This window comes from Protopterus annectens, chromosome 7.part0, assembly GCF_019279795.1.
Source record: "Protopterus annectens isolate FY-2018-M chromosome 7.part0, PAN1.0, whole genome shotgun sequence".
In the NCBI taxonomy this organism is placed as follows: Eukaryota; Metazoa; Chordata; order Ceratodontiformes; family Protopteridae; genus Protopterus; species Protopterus annectens.
Window position 1 is genome coordinate 107,008,345 of NC_056739.1, and position 18,944 is coordinate 107,027,288.

Sequence of the window (18,944 nt, forward strand, 5' to 3'; positions counted from 1 at the left end):
GTTGATATGTTCAGGCAATCCAGACATAATCCTGTCTATGCTATGGGAATTGCTAGAAGCCTTTGGGTATACCCAGACATAATCCTGTCTATGCTATGGGAATTGCTAGAAGCCTTTGGGCATAGATGGGTATTGCATCAATGTGGATAAAGCCACATTACTGAGTTTTGGATTACAGTTCATGAGATGGTATTCAGAGTACATACCCATTTGACTGGCAACAATGCCATTTAGAAGTTCATATGTTGTTTGTTCAGCACAAAAACTTAAAACAATGAACTTTAGGAAGATTTTTAGAGGAGACCAAATGGGCTGTCCTACTTCTCCATGAAAAGAAATTCCCCAAGGAATCAACTAATTGAACACAGTTCACCAAAGTTGAAATCTCCAATCGGTGCTTACCATAGAATATTACTGCCGGAGCAGTTTCTAAGATGCACCAACACTGACTCATCTCATTTGAGAGATTTTCCCTTCTTCTACTTTGTGTAACCATGGAGTCGGTATACAAAAGTTCCTTGAGGTGTGGGGGCTTGCCCACTGCAAAAAAAAAAAAAAAAACACAGTAATTTGTTTTTGTCAGGTTGATTTTCAACAGGTCAGGTTTGGAGATTTGATTCCTTGGAGAGTTATAATCAACGACTAATAGTGGAAGCAACCAAATGTCTGGAAAAGTTGGAGTGGCCCATCCTGCCTCTGAAGCAGTTAAGATGATGATATTCTCCAAATGCAATCATTCACTCTGCTAGGGCCTACATCTACTAACAACAATACTTCGCTAATGGCAAATGCAACTGTTGCAGTTTATTTTTTGGCTTAAGATACAATGAACTAGAGAAGCAATTCACTAAGGATCTACATGGGGGAGTGACTTAAGTGTACTTGATTTAACAAATTATGTTAAAGGAACTCACATGATTCTGTGGTTGGGCTGAAAAGGAGAGACATATGTCATGCTATGGGAGAGCCTGGAATTAGACCTGACTTCAGGACATTGTTTGGAGAGAGATTTCTAGATTCAGTGGAAGTATTACTCATGAGCTAAAATTACATTACAACTAAGGGAGATACATCATTGGTAAATTTGTTTCCCATAATTGTCCTTTCTAAGGTATATTTAAATAGTAAGTAACTGGATTTTAAAAAGTTATGAAACACATAGGGATAGCCAGGGCTAACAAGGAGGTTCCAAATATCTGGTCTAAGAGTATTCTACACTTTAGGAGTTATTTCAAAGATTTATATTCCATTTACATTTTTATAACTACATCCAGTTATGAAACTGGGTGTATAAAGAAACACTACATGTGGCCCCTGACAAATAAAGTAGTAGTTGGTTTAGTAGATGTCAAAATGGGAAGTTGACCAGAAAGGATAGCTCTAGAAACTAGCTCAGAATTTAATAAAATCTGAAAAGTTTTAAACCCCTACAATTTTAGAGTAAGTGGGAGCCTGGGATGTGGAGAAATGTGACAGTAGATGAATGAAAACAGATGGCTTTATCATTCAGAGATGGAGTGAGATTAATCCATTGGTCATTATATCAGCGGAAACCACTGAATATATATTCCTGATATCACATCAGTTTTCTTTTATGTTCCCAACTGTTCCTCTGGAGACTGGCATTACATCGATACATAGGCTTATATGATCTGGAAATCTGAGAAGTTAGTAGAGTTTTGGGAAAGGATAGAGATTTTCTTGCAAAATATTTGGGGATCTACAGTCTAAGCCTTACCAGAAAAAAATGAGTTTATGCAGGGTAGGTTTTCCAGAGTATGAAAGAAGACAGTATACAGCCCTAATTTTTCCCTGCCTCATTCATTCTGGCCATCCCAGTCCCCTTGTCCATTGTTGGGTCTGGGTCCACCTGCCCTTCTTTCCTCCTCCAGACTTGTCTGAGTAAGCTGGAGCCTATGTGGATTTCAAATACATCCTGGGGGGATGCTGACAACTACTTCTGCTGCTGAGGGGGATATTGTGCCCTTCTCTTATTTCCCTCCCCCCACTTCTGCATTTGTTGACAACATCTGCGGATTACTCCCCTCTGTGGACCATGCCTCTCCTCAGGGAGTGTTTTTGATGACTGCCCTCTACCCAGATGGGCGCTCCCATCCCTGCCTGCCTGAACCTCAGACACTAATCAAACCCGGGTAGTCTTGACCATAGTTAGGACAATTTAGATCTCTAGTTTTGATGATCAGAAATGCATTGCATGCACTTGGAAATCAGATTCACCACTACAGTTACACTAGGGAGAGAGAATGGGAAACAGAAGGCATACTGAAAGGTTCATGCATGAATTTGTTTAACTAAACAAAGAAGTAGCAGTGTAGTAATGGTTAAAGGGGACCAAATGTTTGCTGTGCTTGAATGTTAAAGATAGAAAACACTTAATTATCCTATGTGGTTGTCTTAATGTCAAACTTTTTTAGACCATGTAATTAATTAAGTTATGCCACTGACAGGGTGGAGTTGTGTTAACTGAATTGTAAATAGTAGTAATGTTTTATTGACAGTTGCATCTAAAATCAGAATTCTGAGTACAAACATAACTAATTCATGTTATTGACCAGAGGAGAGTGGCGGGAATGTTATGCCCCTTGCTGCTTACTAATTGCAAGGTCAGCTGTATAGCTGAGGAAGCCAGACACCTAAAGTTGTTGTGTCTTTTGACTTTTCCCGGCTACGGGTCACCACAGCGGAACTCCGGTCCGCTAATGATTGGCAGTAGATTTTTACATGCCGAGCTGCCAGCTCTGACGCACAACCTTCAACGAAGGTACGCCCATTCACGCATGTCTCCACACAGAAGACTGATAATCGAACAAGACAGCGTCTTATTGTGAGGTGACAATGCTACCGCAGCACCACCACTGCAGTAGAAGCCAGACACCTAAAGTATTTGTTTAAATAAGTAGGAATGTTTTCTACTCCCGCACTAGCAAAAAAGTGTCTAAGTGCTGTGAAATACAAGACACCTAAAGTTGCCAAACACCTGAAGTATTTAATTAAGTAAGCAGGGCTTGTTTCATATTCTTGCACTAAGAAAGAAATTATGTATTGTTTTTCCACTGCTGTGAAATACATTGTGGTATTCATAGTCATTACACAGAAGTACAGCGGGTATGTAGGCACACTGCAAACAAGTACTGCTTAGGGGCAATTCAGAGACAGCAGCTGTACTTTGGCACAGCTGTTAGAATCAATTTGAGAAAGATATATGCAAATGAGGCTGTAATGAGATGTAAATGAGGAATGTATGAAAAATCTGAGAGTATCTTATGCAAATAAAGTGCTCTTCCTGCTTCTGTGTAAGTCGAAGTCTCTTTTATTTATTTTATTTATTTTACATTTGTTAACCGGGCTAGTCCAGCTGGATACATGTCCATTTTCAGTGGAGGCCCGAGGAGAAAAGCTCCGCTAACTACTTCATAACAAAATAATACAACAATATACAATAGTATAAAACAAAAAAACAAGAACTTTAAACCTCAAATACAGTATAATTAGGCAATAGAGAACAGACTGAGACTTAGAAGATAAGCTTGGTCAGTAACTAACAAGGTTAAAAAATTAATTACAATATATATAAGTTGAGAAAAGGGTGGAAGCTATTTTTAGGAGGGGGGGGGCAGAGACACCACAGAAATGGAAAGAGTATAATGATAAAGGTAAGAAAGAGGAGGAGACGGGGGTAAAGAAGGGAGGGAGTCAAGAAGGTCAGCTAGGGATATTGCAAGAGAAAAGCCAGAGGTTGGTTAGGAGGTGTTAATTTAGTTTTAAATAAGGAGGGAGTCAAAAGGTCAGCCAGCGTTATTGCACGAGCATAGCCAGTGGTTGGTTAGGAAGTGTTTGAGTTTGGTTTTAAATAATGGAATTGAGGTCAGGGATGTAAGGTCTTGGGGAAGTTGATTCCACACTTTGCCAACTGAGTTGGAAAATGTAGAGTCGCCTGCTGCGTTATTTGATAGAGATGTTTGAATTAAAATTTTGTTGCAAAAGCGTAGGTTTTTTAGATTACTGTAGGGTTTTATGAGGGTGGAGAGCATAGGTGTGTTATCTGGGTGATGGAGGGCTTTGTGGGCGATTGTAAGTTGGTAATATTGAATTAGTTGTGGTAACTCTAGCCATCTTAGTTTTAGGAGATTCAAGCAATGATGAGTTCTATATGGAGAGGAAGTAGCAAATCTGGCAATGTGGTTGTATGAGGTAGCAAGATTGTTGAGATTATATTTTGAAAGATTAGTGTATATGGGGGAAGCATATAGTAGGGTAGAAATTAAGTGGGTTCGAGCTATAGTAGTTCTAGCTTCAGGAGTTAGGAAAGACTTGATTCTGTAGAGTGAGCCTAGTTTTCTGTTAGTTGATTTTATGATGGAGTTAATATGAACGTCAAATTTTAGTTGGTTGTCAATAATCACACCCAAGAGTTTGGTTGTTTGGTCTGGGGTAATTAGGGTACCATTGTTAGATGTGAGAGTGAAGTTGATAGAGGGAGACTCTATAGATAGAGGGAGATTTCTCTATTGTGGTAAAGGTTTTTTGAGTGATGGAGTGAAGGTCGGCCTGGGTAGTGGCAGAGCAGATAATGGTGGTGTCATCAGCATATTGAATGCAAGTAGATTGAGGGGTGGCAAGATGCAGGTCATTAATAAAAATCGAAAACAGCAGAGGACCTAGGATGGAGCCCTGAGGGACCGCTATAGAGGTGGGGAGAAGTTCAGAAAGATGGTTGTCCCATAGGACAGCTTGTTTCCGATTATGAAGATAGGATGTGAACCAGCTTAATGCAAGATTGTCCAGAGAGAGAGAGATTTTAAACGATGTAAGAGTAGTTGATGATTGACCATGTCAAAGGCTTTTGACAGGTCTACAAAGAAAGCTGAAGAAAGAATATTTTTGTTGCGATTTTTGTTAATAGAGTCTATGAAGGATATTAAGGCTGTGGTGGTGCTATGGAAAGGTCGAAACCCATGTTGGCAATTGGCTAGGAGATTATTACATAGGAGGTGATTAAGCAACTGTTTGTGGATGCATTTCTCCATTATTTTTGCAAGGAGAGATAGTAACGCTATGGGCCGGAAGTTAGAGTACTCAGTTGAGTCACCCCCTTTGAAAAGAGGAATGATGTGTGAGATTTTCCAAACTAAAGGGATAGTGCTTTCTTTTAAAGTCCTGTTAATTAGTATAGAGATAGGGTAGGCTATAGCTTTTGCACCTAGCTGGAGGTATTCGGCTGGTAAGTTGTCAGCTGAGGGGGTTGTGGGTTTCAGTTTTTGAAGTAAGGACAGTATATAAGAGGTAGGTATGGGTTTGAGTTGAAATGGGGGAGGAGTACAGCTTGGGGTAGGTAGTGTAGAGGTGTCAGGGTTTTGTTGGTTAGCTAGTTTTAGTATTGCTGAAGTAAAGAATGTGTTAAAGGCATTGGCTGTTTGTAAGGGGGAGTCAGGGTTGGAGCATAGTGGGTTAGGTGTTGCAGCTTTGCCAGGAGATAGTAGTGTGTTAATAGCGTTCCAAAATTTATGTGGTTGGTGGGGGGAAGATAGTTGTAGTTGGGTATAAAAGTTCTTTTTATCTTTTAGGATGGCTTGCTTTGTCATGTTTCTTTTTTGTTTAAAAGTAAGATGATCAGTACTGCTTTTAGTGGTTCGCCATTTAGTCCAGGCTTTATTCCTACTAAGGATTAGTTGTTTAGTATTACTTGTGAGCCATTGAGCTGTTTTAAATTTCATGTATAGAACGAGGGGCATGATGTTCAAGAATGGTAAGAAAAATATTATTAAAGTGGTTAACAGCTTCATCTATAGGGAGAGTCTTAAGAGGTGACCAGTTAACATGCATAAGTTAATTTTGGAACTTATAGGGATCAAAATTTTTTTTGCTACGCGATGAACGAATTAGGGGAGGTATAGCAAAATGTGTTTTCTGCCTAATAATAAAGGTTAGGGAGTGGTCACTAAGGTCATCTGGGAGAGTTCCTGTTGTATAATTTTGTTGGGGACTATTAGTTAAGATCCAGTCAAGTATGGTTTCTTTATTATTAAGTTTGTTTGTTCTAGTTGGGGAGTTTATGTTTTGAGAGAATCCATGTAAGTTAATAAGGGTAGATGGATTGGTTTGTTTACATAGGGTCCAATCAATATTAAAGTCTCCTAAAAGTATTGTTTCTTGAGGGAGGTTTAGTGAGTGCCAGTTTAGTAGGTCTTCTAGTATGGTAGAATTTTTGCCTGGAGGAAGATAGGTACAGATAATATTGATAGTTTTGTGAGGGTTAATCTGAAGTTTGGAAATAGTAATTTCTGCATTAGTGTCTTTTAGAAGGGTATGATTTGTTTTACTTAATTCCAGTCCTGCTTTAAAGAGTATAGCTACACCGCCACCTTTTTTGTTTAAACGGTCTTGTCTTAGAATATTATTGCCAGGGGGAATAATTTCATTATCTTTTATTGTAGGTTTGAGCCATGTTTCAGTTAGACAGAAAATGTCAAACTGTTGGACTTCTAGAAGAGCATGTATTAGTGGAATTTTATTGCAAATACTGCGAATGTTTAGATGTGCAATTGAGAGAGATTTTGGAGGTTTAGTATTTGGTGTGGACATTGTTTTAACTTGTTGCCAGTTAGGGGATAGTAGGGAGGGGTCAGAGCCGGGGTTGGGGTGTATATCTCCATCAATCAAGGAGAAACTTACTATAAGGTTATTAAATTGTGAGGGTTTGCAATAGTAATTTTGTTTTGTGAGGGTATGAATAAGGTATTTAATGTGAGACAGACGGTGATATTTAGGTTGAAGATAAGAGTTGTTGTAAATGGGACTGAGGTGGGTTATGGATGTAGTTATGGTGGTAGCTAGGATCTGCTTATGTGGGATGCAAGGAGTAGAGTATAAGGATTGCTCATAGGAGGTTAAGAGATAGGTAGAGGAAAGAGTAGTTAGAAGAGTTAGTAGTACGATAGTGTGATATTGGTTAGACATGATAATTAGAATAAGAGAAAATGTCAAAAAGTATATATTCTGGATAGTAGAAGGATGGATGAGGGAGGAGACTATTAGGGATTGGGTGGAGACAGGAAGATGTTATGAGTGGTCCAGAGTTAGGAGGGGTGTGGCTAAGTGTACCATGCACAAGTGTACCATGCTCACAAGGGTTATAAAAGGTGAAGTCACACCTTTTCTATCCTCTTTGCAATCAGCAAAGATGCTTGTTTTCACTGCCAGCATAACTGTTTTCATTCTGAAGTTCTCATTTTGGTAACATCAAAACCCCAAGTGCTCCAAGCAGCACTTGCTGGCTGAGGAAAAGAAAATATTGGCAAAGACTAACCCATCTGAACCTTGACAGGCAGGAAATCCTGGACAGGTTTAGGATGGTCAGGGATATAATATGGGCTTTGGTGAATGTGTATGACTCACAGACAGGAACTGGGGGAATGCATGGCTTTCTTGTACCTTGGATATCAAGGTATATACAGCATTCATTATACTTGCCTCAAAGACAAACTGGAGACATGCCGGGTATCACAGGCTTCTTCCTTGAGGATACTTCAGCAGCTGCTTGACATACTCTTGGGACATGTGGATCAGAATATCAATTTCCCACTGTCAAGTCAGAACAGACACAGTACGATTTGTGCCTTCTACATTATGGCACACTTTCCTGAAGTGTTTAGTACAATAGATAGCACCTACATTACTATTTGGGCACCATGTGGACCATAGGGGGAGCAGTACTTTAACAGGAAGGGCTACCATTCTATCAGCTACCAGATAGTGTGCAATGCATTGGAGTGCATCACCAATGTGTCTCCCACATCCTGGCAGTGCCCATCATTCTCAAATTTGGCATGCTAGCTCACTGTACTGCTTCTTTCTGCATGGTAGGATTCCTCATGGTCATGTAGTTGGTAACTGCAAGCTATTTATTTTACTGTTGCTAACTATAGTAATTTCTGTATCTATTAGAGTGGTATAGCTAGTATTGAGTAATCACTCCCTGTTTTGGTATGTGTCCCCCTCCCTGTTGTGTTTTGTAGGTGACAAAGGCTACTCATTCAGACCTTGGCTAATGACACTAGACCATAACCCCTAGGGGGCTGCTGAAGATTGCTTCAATACCACCTTGTCCTAGGCACTGACAGTTACTGAGTGAGTGTTTGGCCTGCTCAAACCCCATTTCTGTTGTCTGGATGAGTTGGGGGCCTTCAATATGACCCTGCTACTGTATGTAGGATGTTTACTGCCAGCTGCATTCTGCACAACATGAACCTGCATAGATTGGGTGTAGAACTGCCACAGCCAGTCACTGATAGTTGCAGTACAGCTCCCTCTGTTGTTTCTCCAACCAGTGATGTAAGCCCAACACATCAGTGGGAGGTGGGATTCAAGTGTAAAGCTCACTGCAGTTTGCAGCCTTGTCCCATTCAACTGAGCATGATGGCTCACACTTCATGGAACCTTCATATAAGGTTTCTCTAGGAAGGGAGACCTTCCAAGTGAAGGTCATAAGGGGGGATTGTCACGGGGACCAGTGAGGCTATGAGTATCAGAGAGCCAGCCATAGGGATCCCAAAGTCAGTGGTGATAGTGAAAAAATATTTGTAGTAGATGGTGCAAGTGCTTATGAAACAGTGATAGCTTTTCATCATAAATGAAGCCATACTGTGTATATCTATAGGGGACGCTAAAATTCTGAGCATTTGATTTGTTAATGAAAGAATACATTAGATCCTTTGCAGCAGATTAACTTTCAGGTGACATTACTTTGAAAGACAGAGGTTTGGGATAGGCAGGTAGATATCTAGCAACATTTATTACAAGGACATCTTATACAAAGTTATTATTGAATGACATTTGGAACAGATACTTCCATCTTTATTGAACAAAAGTTTGTTGAAAAGGGACATATGGGATTAAAGTATGAATACACAAACACCTTTTGCTAAGAAAGATTATACTGCTTTCAGTAAAGTCACATTTCGTAGCACATTAAGTTACCACAGTTCTGTAACAATGCATTTACATAAAAAGATCAAACAATAGAAATATTATATATTGACTGCTGTTTGCATTCTGTAAGATGGAATCTGCACAAATTTTCATTTTGCATTGCAACAGTCAAGTATTGAAACATTTTGCTACTATGTATGTTATTATCCCTAAAGCATTTATATTCATGCTGTTTCTAAACATGTGCTTTCAGTTTGGCTTAAAACCCATGTAGAGTTTTTTAGCTACTAATTTATGTAGGTAATTAATTCGGCAAACAAGCCCCACCATAGCTAAGACTCTCATCTTATAACTGAAGTGAATCAGGACCTAGTAAATGTTAATGTAACTGTTACCTAAGTGAACAACAGGGAGTTTGAAATTGCAATTTAGACAGAAGTGGGGTCAATGATCTAAGTGTATAATTTTGAATAGCTGTATAGCAAATAGTAAAGCCATGAGTTTTCCACAGCAGGGTGCAATGAATGATTATGCTAGATGGATAACATCTGCAAACCTTGTTTACAGTAGTTTTCAGCATGCTTGTGTTTGTGATAAAATGAACTGTTATGAAAAGTAGGACATATTTTAACTTTGGGAAGAGAACTTTTTTTGCCATGGATTTTCTCATAGCACATGCAAATACATGAAATCTTGTATCAAGTCTTACTATGACAGTACATTGTCAACTACTCTTTCCATATGTTTTTAAGGAAGATGACGGAATCCAGAAAAATACCTAGGTACTTCTTAAAAGATTTAATTTATGCTATTGTTTAGTGAGCCTGTTATTAATACATGTGTGAAATTACCCAGTTTCCGTGCTGTTCCAAACTATCACAACAGATTTGCAATGGTCAGTCGCAAGTTTATTCTTTAAAATCCAGAATCAAAGGGAAATAAAATGTAACTAGTTTATGTTCTAGAGAATCAAAATGATCTAAACTGAGTGACAGGAGGTCAACAGGGTACATGGCTGAAGATAAGCCTTGATTTATATTATTAAGGAATAAGGAAAACAGAAATGGCCCAGTACTGAACCCTGTGGGATTCCAGATCAAAACAACCTAATGTCGCAGACAGACCTGTCTATGAATATCTACTAACTTTTAATCTAATTTCTCTGATAACAGGGAGGGTCACCAGATTCAAAAGCACCTGCCATGTCTGAAAATATGCCACCTGTAAGCATTTTGATAGTCACAATTCACCATTTAATCATACAAATGGCATCAGTGACTGTGCAGATGGCTTTCATAATGCTGGATCTATTTCGTAAGCCATACTCTATAGCTGTAAAGAGTCTATAGCTATTTAATTGATCCAGAATCTGTTGCAAGATTATTTTTGAAAATTTTGGCTGTGGAGCAGATAACAGTAATTAGTGTAAAGTCCTGTGGGTTAGAAGGGGTGGTATTTTGGGCACAGGGTGATGAAAGCATGTTTAAAATGCGAGGAACTATTCATTCTATAAAAATGACAGACTGAAGAGATAGGCCAGAGGTTTTGAGATCTCTTAGGGAGTTATTTCAAGAAAGGCAGGGTAATATTTATTAAGCTTAGCATTGGCTTTTTGATGATTTTATATATATATATGACTGATCTGTTTTGTTTTCATTTCTTAAATGTGAAAAGCTGGAAATAAATCTGTAAGGATATTGTTACAGCTCAATCTGTTAATACACATCTGTGCATTGAGGGTATCATATTGGTTACTGTGGCTGTTATTCCTAATTGTTACAGTTTGTATACACAGCTGTAGAGGAATGTATCTGCCTTCATCCTTTCAACTCTTTAACTGCTTTCCATTAAGATTTGGGTGAGGATCATAGGAGATTACTAGGCTATCAAACCAGAGGTCATTTTAAGCCTAGACATTTCAACCCAATGTAATACCACAGATACTCTAGTCAATACCCAGGATTGTATTTAGTAATGACTGCACATGTCCAGGCAGGTTGTGGGTGCTATCCCCAGTACAAATTTCCAGTGTGTCATCCTTTTGAACAGTGTCATAGAGGTGTTCTGCTTCACATGAATTGGCAGCCTATTACAAAGACCTGGCAGGCACTGGGAGACAAATATGTCCCTCCAGCATGTCCTATTCAAGTTGCAGGCCATAACTAGGTCCCTGGAATGGGTAGCCCTAGTCCCGTTTGAGTTACGGATTTGCAGCAAATTCATTAGGTATGAGTCAGCAATTGCTCTGTAAGTCAAGCATAAGTCTCCCCTAAGAAGTCTATACAATACTGAGTATACTGACAGGGACTTTAGTCAGTCTGTGTAAGGCATGTGCTGGAGTCCCTTGATCTTCATAGTTAGAAACCTCTGAGGTCTCTCAAATTGCTGCAGGTGCTTTGTACGGTACATGCCGAAAGGGGGGTGTTATACTCGATTATGGTCCTGATTAGTGATGAGTATAGATGGGTTATAACCACCTTTGTTCTAGAGGTGATGTCTTTGCTAATCAGGTGTGCAGCGTAGAAAGTCTTCCTTACTACAGTAGACACATGGTGGTCAAAGTTAAGGTCGCAGTCCACTTGTGATCCCAGCTCTCTTACCACTTCATAGGTACATAGGGTATTGTTGTTAATTTGATAGTATGAAGGGACATTGTTTTTACCAAAAAGAATGATGATGCATTTCTTTGCATTCAGTTTGAGACGATGACTAAGACACCAGTCGTTGGCCTGTGTAAGACCCTCCTGAAGTATACTGACATCATATGGGGATTCAGTAATTGTGCCCAGTTTGCAGTCGTCTGCAAACTTGGTCAGCCAGAGCCCCATAGTTTTGGTCTGAACTTCTGAGAAGAATATACCAAACAGCACTGACCCTTGTGGAACCCTGCTGGTGACAGGTCTGCTGGATGATGTGGAGTCACCCACTTTGGTAGTATGTGACTGGTTTGTGAGCCAGTTGGCAACCCATCTTACAACAAAGGGGTTTACATTCAGTTTGCCAAGTTTATCGGTAATGTCTGAGTGTGGGATTGTGTCACAGGCCTTTGCCAAGTCAAGGTATGCTGTCTGCACAAATTTACCTCAACGGCCCTTATCACATTTTCAGAGAAATCCACCAGGTTTAACAGGCAGGATCTGCCCTTGATAAGGTTGAATTGGTTAGGATCCAGGGTTTGGAGGTCACCTATGTCTTTATTTATGAGGTCCATGATGATACATTCCATGGCTTTACAGATGTGGCTAGTCAGACTTATGGGTTTATAACTCCCTGGGTCTGTTGCTAAGCCACCTTTGTGGAGGGGCATAACTGCTGCTGTTCTCCATTCCATAGGTACAAAGCCTGTGGTTAGGCTGTGATTGAATAAGGTACTTAATGGTGATGCTGGTACATGTTTTACTTTGTTTAGAAGACAGCCTGGGATGCCATATGGTCCCATTAGGCTGTGTTTTGTGCCTTAGACAAGGCTTTAATGTCCTGCTCTTTGGATATGTAGGGTGGAGGGAAGCTGGGAGCAAGGTTTGTGATAAGTTTGGAGGGGATAAGGGAGTGAAATTTTCGCCAAATCTGTCTGCTAGCAGGTTTGCTATCTCTATGGGATCAGTGCGTGTCCATTTGTCAGTAGTTCGGCACATGCTTGGGTCCTACCTTTTAGGCTATGTACATAGCTGTAAAAGGCCTTATGGTTATCCTTGGCTGTGATTGCTAATTTTTTCTCAAAGCTACTCTTAGAGGATTTGACATGTTGTCTTTTTGCTGTCGAGGCTGAGGAGGGTGCTTTTCCTTTGTTGGGGCCTCAACGTAGTTTGCTTAGACAGCATCTTTTTGCATTTGCTGTAAAGTTTGTTGATGCTTGATGTTCACCAGGGTAGCCCATTTTTACTTAGGCCTCTGGCTTTGATTCTCTCTGAAACAGCCAATTCTATACACTTAAAACAAGCAATTTTACAGGGCTTTAGTGTAAGCTTTGGTTTAGTCAACACTTCCAGCTGGGGGTGGGGCTTGGAAGGCATTTATAACTTCCCCTAGGAGGGTATAGTTTGCTTTGGTGAAGTTTTTTAGTCTGACTTCACCCTTTGTGAGTTCTGCTATTAGTGCAAGTTCATAGGTGACTAATTTGTGGTCAGATTTGACTAAAGATGGTCCGACAGTTACAGTGGTGCATCTGTTTGTCATGTTAGTGAGGACCAGATCTAGTATGTTTGTTCCTCTTGTTGGGGTTTGAACATTTGTTTCCAGGGCATTTGAGTTAACAAAGTCAAGGAACTTTTGTGCTAGTGATTTAGGGCTAGAGTAGGTTTCCCAGTTGATGGAGGGATAATTGAAATCCACCATGACCAGAGTGTTTGGCAATATTTGGATTGACTCCAGTTAGGTCAAGTAGACCTCGAACCCATCATGATCCATGGAGGGGGATCTATAACTAGCTATGACTTGAATGGAGTTCTTACCCACAGTAATCTGAACTTGGAGTAACTCCATGGAGTCGTCCAATTTAACTAGACGGGAGGTGAATTTATCCCTAATATAGATAGAAGGACCACCTTTTTTGGTTCTCATATATTTGTTTTGCAGTCTGAAGACATGGAAAGCATTGTAGCCTTGCATGGCCAGGGTACTGTCTGAGCCTTTGGACCAGGTTTCTGTGACTGCACAGACATCTACATCCTCCAGTGATAGAAGTGCTTCCAGGGTGTGCAATTTTTGGTCTAAGTTCCTGGTGTTTAGTAGCATAACCCTTATTTTGTTATGGTTGGCAATTTTCACATCGGCAAATTTGTTTTCGAGACCTTGCCTTAAAAAGGCACTATGGGGGAGGCAAGAGCCTTTGCTACTAGCCGAAAGCCTAGTGATGTCAGGTGCAAAACATCTCTGGAAAAGCAGCAAGGTTTGTCGACCATGTCATCCCAGGCTGACAGAAACCGGATCCCCTTTGCATGACACCAAAAACTAAGCCAAATATTGAAATTGGTCATTTTTTGTTTATACTGTGGCATCATTCTAGTTGAGGGTAATATGCTGCTCAAGGCTAGGGACATACCTGTCTGGGACACATACTCAGAGAGCTCAGTGATGTCTCTCTTCATATAGTCCAGTGAGGTATGTCTCAAGTTGTTCATTCTAACATGAGCTATGACAGAGTCATAATGGTACTTGTTGTCGAGAGACATGAGTACATGCATGATCTGATGAATCCTGGCAATGAACAGGCAGCTGACCGTGACTTTCTCCTTATCTAACCTGGTGAGTGGGACATTCATGTGTCTCACTATGGAGTCTCCAATGACAAGAAAATTTGTTTTTTAAGTGTTATGCCTTAAGGACTTGATAGGTGAGACACTGATGTTGCTTTGTGTCTTGGGTGCTGTGGGAACTGTGTTAGTTGTAGTAGTCTTCTGTTTTGGAGGTCTCTGGTGTTTCAGTAAGTTTTTTGAGATAACCTCTACATATGTTAATTTATGTGTTGGATGCGTACTCTATGTATAAGTAGTGGTACTATGTGCATAAGTAGTGGTACTATGTGTATAAGTAGTGGTATTATGTGCATGAGTTGTTGTACTATGTGTATGAGTAGTGGTACTATGTGCATGAGTAGTGGTACTATGTGTATGAGTAGTGGTACTATGTGCATGAGTAGTGGTACTATGTGTATAAGTAGTGGTACTATGTGCATGAGTAGTGGTACTATGTGTATGAGTAGTGGTACTATGTGCATGAGTAGTGGTACTATGTGTATGAGTAGTGGTACTATGTGCATAAGTAGTTGTGTTATGTGCATGAGTAATGGTACTATGTGCATGAGTAGTGGTACTATGTGTATGAGTAGTGGTACTATGTGCATGAGTAGTGGTACTATGTGCATGACTAATGGTACTATGTGCATGAGTAGTGGTACTATGTGTATGAGTAGTGGTACTATGTGCATGAGTAGTGGTACTATGTGCATGAGTAGTGGCGGGTGAGTTGACAACCTCTTCAGTGTTATTGTTTTGAGCATGAGAGAGCAGGTATTCAAGATTCTTGGTGTAGATACATCTCTCGCACTCTGTACTAGAGTGAGTTATTAGCAAAGGGTTGTCAGTGGACATGAGGCAGTTGCTAGTTTGATTGCTCTTGGGATATAGATGCAATTGTAGCAGTTCTAAAGGCTTTCTATTTTGAGTTGTAAGAACATTTGATGCAGCTGTTGTTTAAGGTTTTCTTTTTCCATGTTTTCCAGGTTATGACTCTCCTTTTGGTAGGGACAATGACATCTGAAGTAAGCCAAGGGCAGTTTATACCCTTAACAGACCTGCACTTAGTGGAGAAGAGATAGCTCTGATGTAGAGAGCTGATTGAGGACAATAGTTATGGCAAGTTAGTTCTGATTTTTTTATATTGTTAGAGTGAGATTAAGTTGTTTGAGCTCATGCAGTTAAGAAGGCTATCCCCCATGTTTTCATGGATAGATATAGTGTATATTCGGTTGTTTTTGCTTTTGAGAGTGCACCATGATTAAAATGAGGCAATGGACACTTATTTCATTAGGTAGGACTGATTTTTGGGTCCAGTGATGAGATGAGTTTGTGAGGATTAAGTCAAGTAATGAGCCATTACCTAAGAAAATATTAGGTCTAATAAGCTGATGAACTGTTTGGTCAAAGCCCATAAAAGTTATTATTCTTTACAGATGGAAGTGGGGGTAATTGCCGAGAGTGATGTTGTTATAACTAGTCCCTTTTGCAAACATACCATTATTGCTTGGTCAAGAAGAAGAAGATGGTGCTTTACCATGGATAACCTTAATTTTAGGTTAGATAATGCCTGTAGATTTCCTTCCAGAGGTTTAAACCTCATGTTTTGAAGATGTAATTAACTTTGTGTGTTTGCTCCAAGTTAATAGGGGATAAGGTGTTTTATATTTGGTTTTTTGTTTGAGGGTTTTCATCAAAACAAAAAGTCTTGAAAAATGTGACACAGGTTCAAATGGAGATGAGAAGAAACAACTCTACAAAAGATCAGTCTGCCAAACATTAGTATATGCAAGTAACACAAAAGCTGGAAATACACATAAAAACTGTCATGTATAATAGGTGGGAATAATAGCTTTTTATTACAAAGGCTATGTAGTCCATATTATCGTGGAATGTGACTGGCCTTAAAGGTACAGATAAAAAGAAAAGAATATTGGATTATACTAAGAAATACAATGTGCAAATAGTGCCGCAGGAGACACATTTGGAAAGAAATGAGTATGTGAATTTGACAAAGGCAGGATTTCAGAATAGATATTCAGCAGAATATCAGAGAAAGAGGAAAAGGGGACTAATACTAATTGCTAGAGAGCTTCAATAGTTATAGATGAGGAATACAAAGACAAAAATAGTAGATATGTGGTAGTAAGGGGCTATTGGCAAGGGAGGAGGATTACACTGGCATGCATTTATATTCCACCAAAATCTGCTGCCATGGAGCTTAAGAAAATTTTGGGAGCAATTATCAGCTTTCAGCAGGGAATATCACTTATAGGTGGAGACTAAAATTTGAGTTGCAATAATGAGGATATATAAGAGGACATAAAAGGGAAAAGGTAGATTTCTGAAGATATTTGTGAAACTATTTGGTATGGAAGACATGAATTCAGTAGTAGGAACACAGATATAATTTATATATTATTCCCCAATGTATAATAGCTGGGCTAGACTAGATAGAAATTATATTTCTGAAGAACATGCGAGTTTAGTTGACATGACGACTTAGGCAGCAGAACATTGAAAGGGTTGTTGCCAAACTTAGGGAACCTACAGTGGATATAAAAAGTTTACACACCCCTGTTAAAATGCCATTTTATTGTGAAATAAAAAAATGAGACCACAATAAATAATTTCAAACCTTTTCCCACCTTTAATGTGACCTATAACCAGTACAGTTCAACTGAAAAACAAACAAATTTGTTAGGGAGAAAACTATAAAAAATAAAAAACATACAATAAGCTGGTTGCATAAGTGTGCACACCCTTAAACTAATACCTTGTTGAAGCACCTTTTGATTTAATTACAGCATTCAGTCTTCTTGGATACACACCTGCTATCAATTATCAATTAAAGAGACTCTAATTAACCCCAAATAAAGTTCAGCTGTCCTAGTAGGATTTTCCTGACATTTACTCAGTTGCCTGCTACAGCAAAAGCCATGGTTCGCAGAGAGCTACAACGCATCAAAGGAATCTCATTGTTGAAAGGTATCAGTCAGGAGAAGGGTACAAAAAATTTTCCACAGCATTGTATATACCATGGAACACAGTGAAGACAGTTATCAAAAAGTGGAGAAAATATGGGACAACAGTGACGTTGCAAAGAAATGGACGTACCTCCAAAACTGATGAAAAGAGAAGATAAAAACTGGTCAGGGAGGTTGCCAAGAGACCTACAGCAACACTGAAGGAGCTGCAGGAATTTCTGGCAAGTACTGCTTGTGTACTACATGTGACAAATATCTCCCATATTCACCATATGTCTGGGCTATGGGGTTGGATTGCAAGATGGAAGCCTTTTCTTACACAGAAAAACATCCAGGCCCAGCTAAAATTTGCAAAACAATACATCAAGTCTCCCAAAAGCATGTGGGAAAATGTGTTATGGTCTGATGAGACCAAGGTTGACCTTTTTGGCCACAATTCCAAAAGGTACATTTGGCACAAAAACAACACTTCACATCACCAAAAGAACACTATCCCCACAGTGAAGCATGGTGGTGGCAGTATCATGCTTTGGGGGTGCTTTTCTTCAGCTGGAACTGGGGCTTTAGTCAAGGTGGAGGGAATTATGAACAGTTCCAAATACCAGTCACTTTGGCCCAAAACCTTCAGGCGTCTGCTAGAAAGCTGAAGATGAAGAGGAATTTCACATTTCAACATGACAATGACCCCAAGCATACATCCAAATCAACAAAAGAATGGCTTCACCAGAAGAAAATTAAAGTTTTGGAATGGCCCAGCCATAGCCCAGACCTAAATCCAACAGAAAATCTGTGGGGTGACCTGAAGAGAGCTGTGCACAAGAGATGCCCTCGCAATCTGACAGATTTGGAGTGCTTTTGCAAGGAAGAGTGGGCAAATATTGCCAAGTCAAGATGTGCCAAACTGATAGACTCCTACCCAAGAAGACTGAATGCTGTAATTAAATCAAAAGGTGCTTCAACAAAGTATTAGTTTAAGGGTGTTCACACTTATGCAACCAGCTTATTGTATGTTTTTTATTTTTTATATTTTTTCTCCTTGCAGATTTGTTTGTTTTTAATTGAATTGTACAGATTATAGGTCACATTAAAGGTGGGAAAAGTTTTGAAATGATTTATTGTGGTCTCATTTCTTTATATCACAAAAACCTGGCATTTTAACAGGGATGTGTAAATGTTTTATATCCACTGTATAACAAGAAAAATAACCACAGATCCTTTACAGGTTTTAGAGATATTCTGGAAATTTGTATAAAGCAGATAAATGTGGAAATCAGACAACAGTACAAATGGAAATATTTATGGAAGACTTAATTATGCCAAGGTTAGAGGTAGAAGAGGCTCAACAGCTAACAGTTAAGATAGGAGGTGATGAGATAAAAACAGTGATGTATAATCAATCTTCAGGATAGTCTTCAGGAAGAGATGTTATTCCTGTGGAAGTCTGGAAATTAGGAGGGAAGAAAGTGATAAAGATCTGGAAGATTTTAAAAGTTTTTTTTTAAATGGAGGGAAAGCACCAGAATCTTGGAAGAAAGATGTGGTAGCTGTGTTACCTAAAGATGGCAAAGACCCTTCATACCAAGCATCATATATAACCATTTCAATTTTAAACCATGATTATAAAGTGTTTATGTCTATACTATCTAAAAATGCTAAAGGTGTTATAGAGATGGATCAGTGCAGTTTTGGGAAGGGGAGGCAAACATTTAACAATATTAATGAAACAATGATGATCCAGAGGGAACCAGAATGTAAGAAAATATCTCTGTTGTTT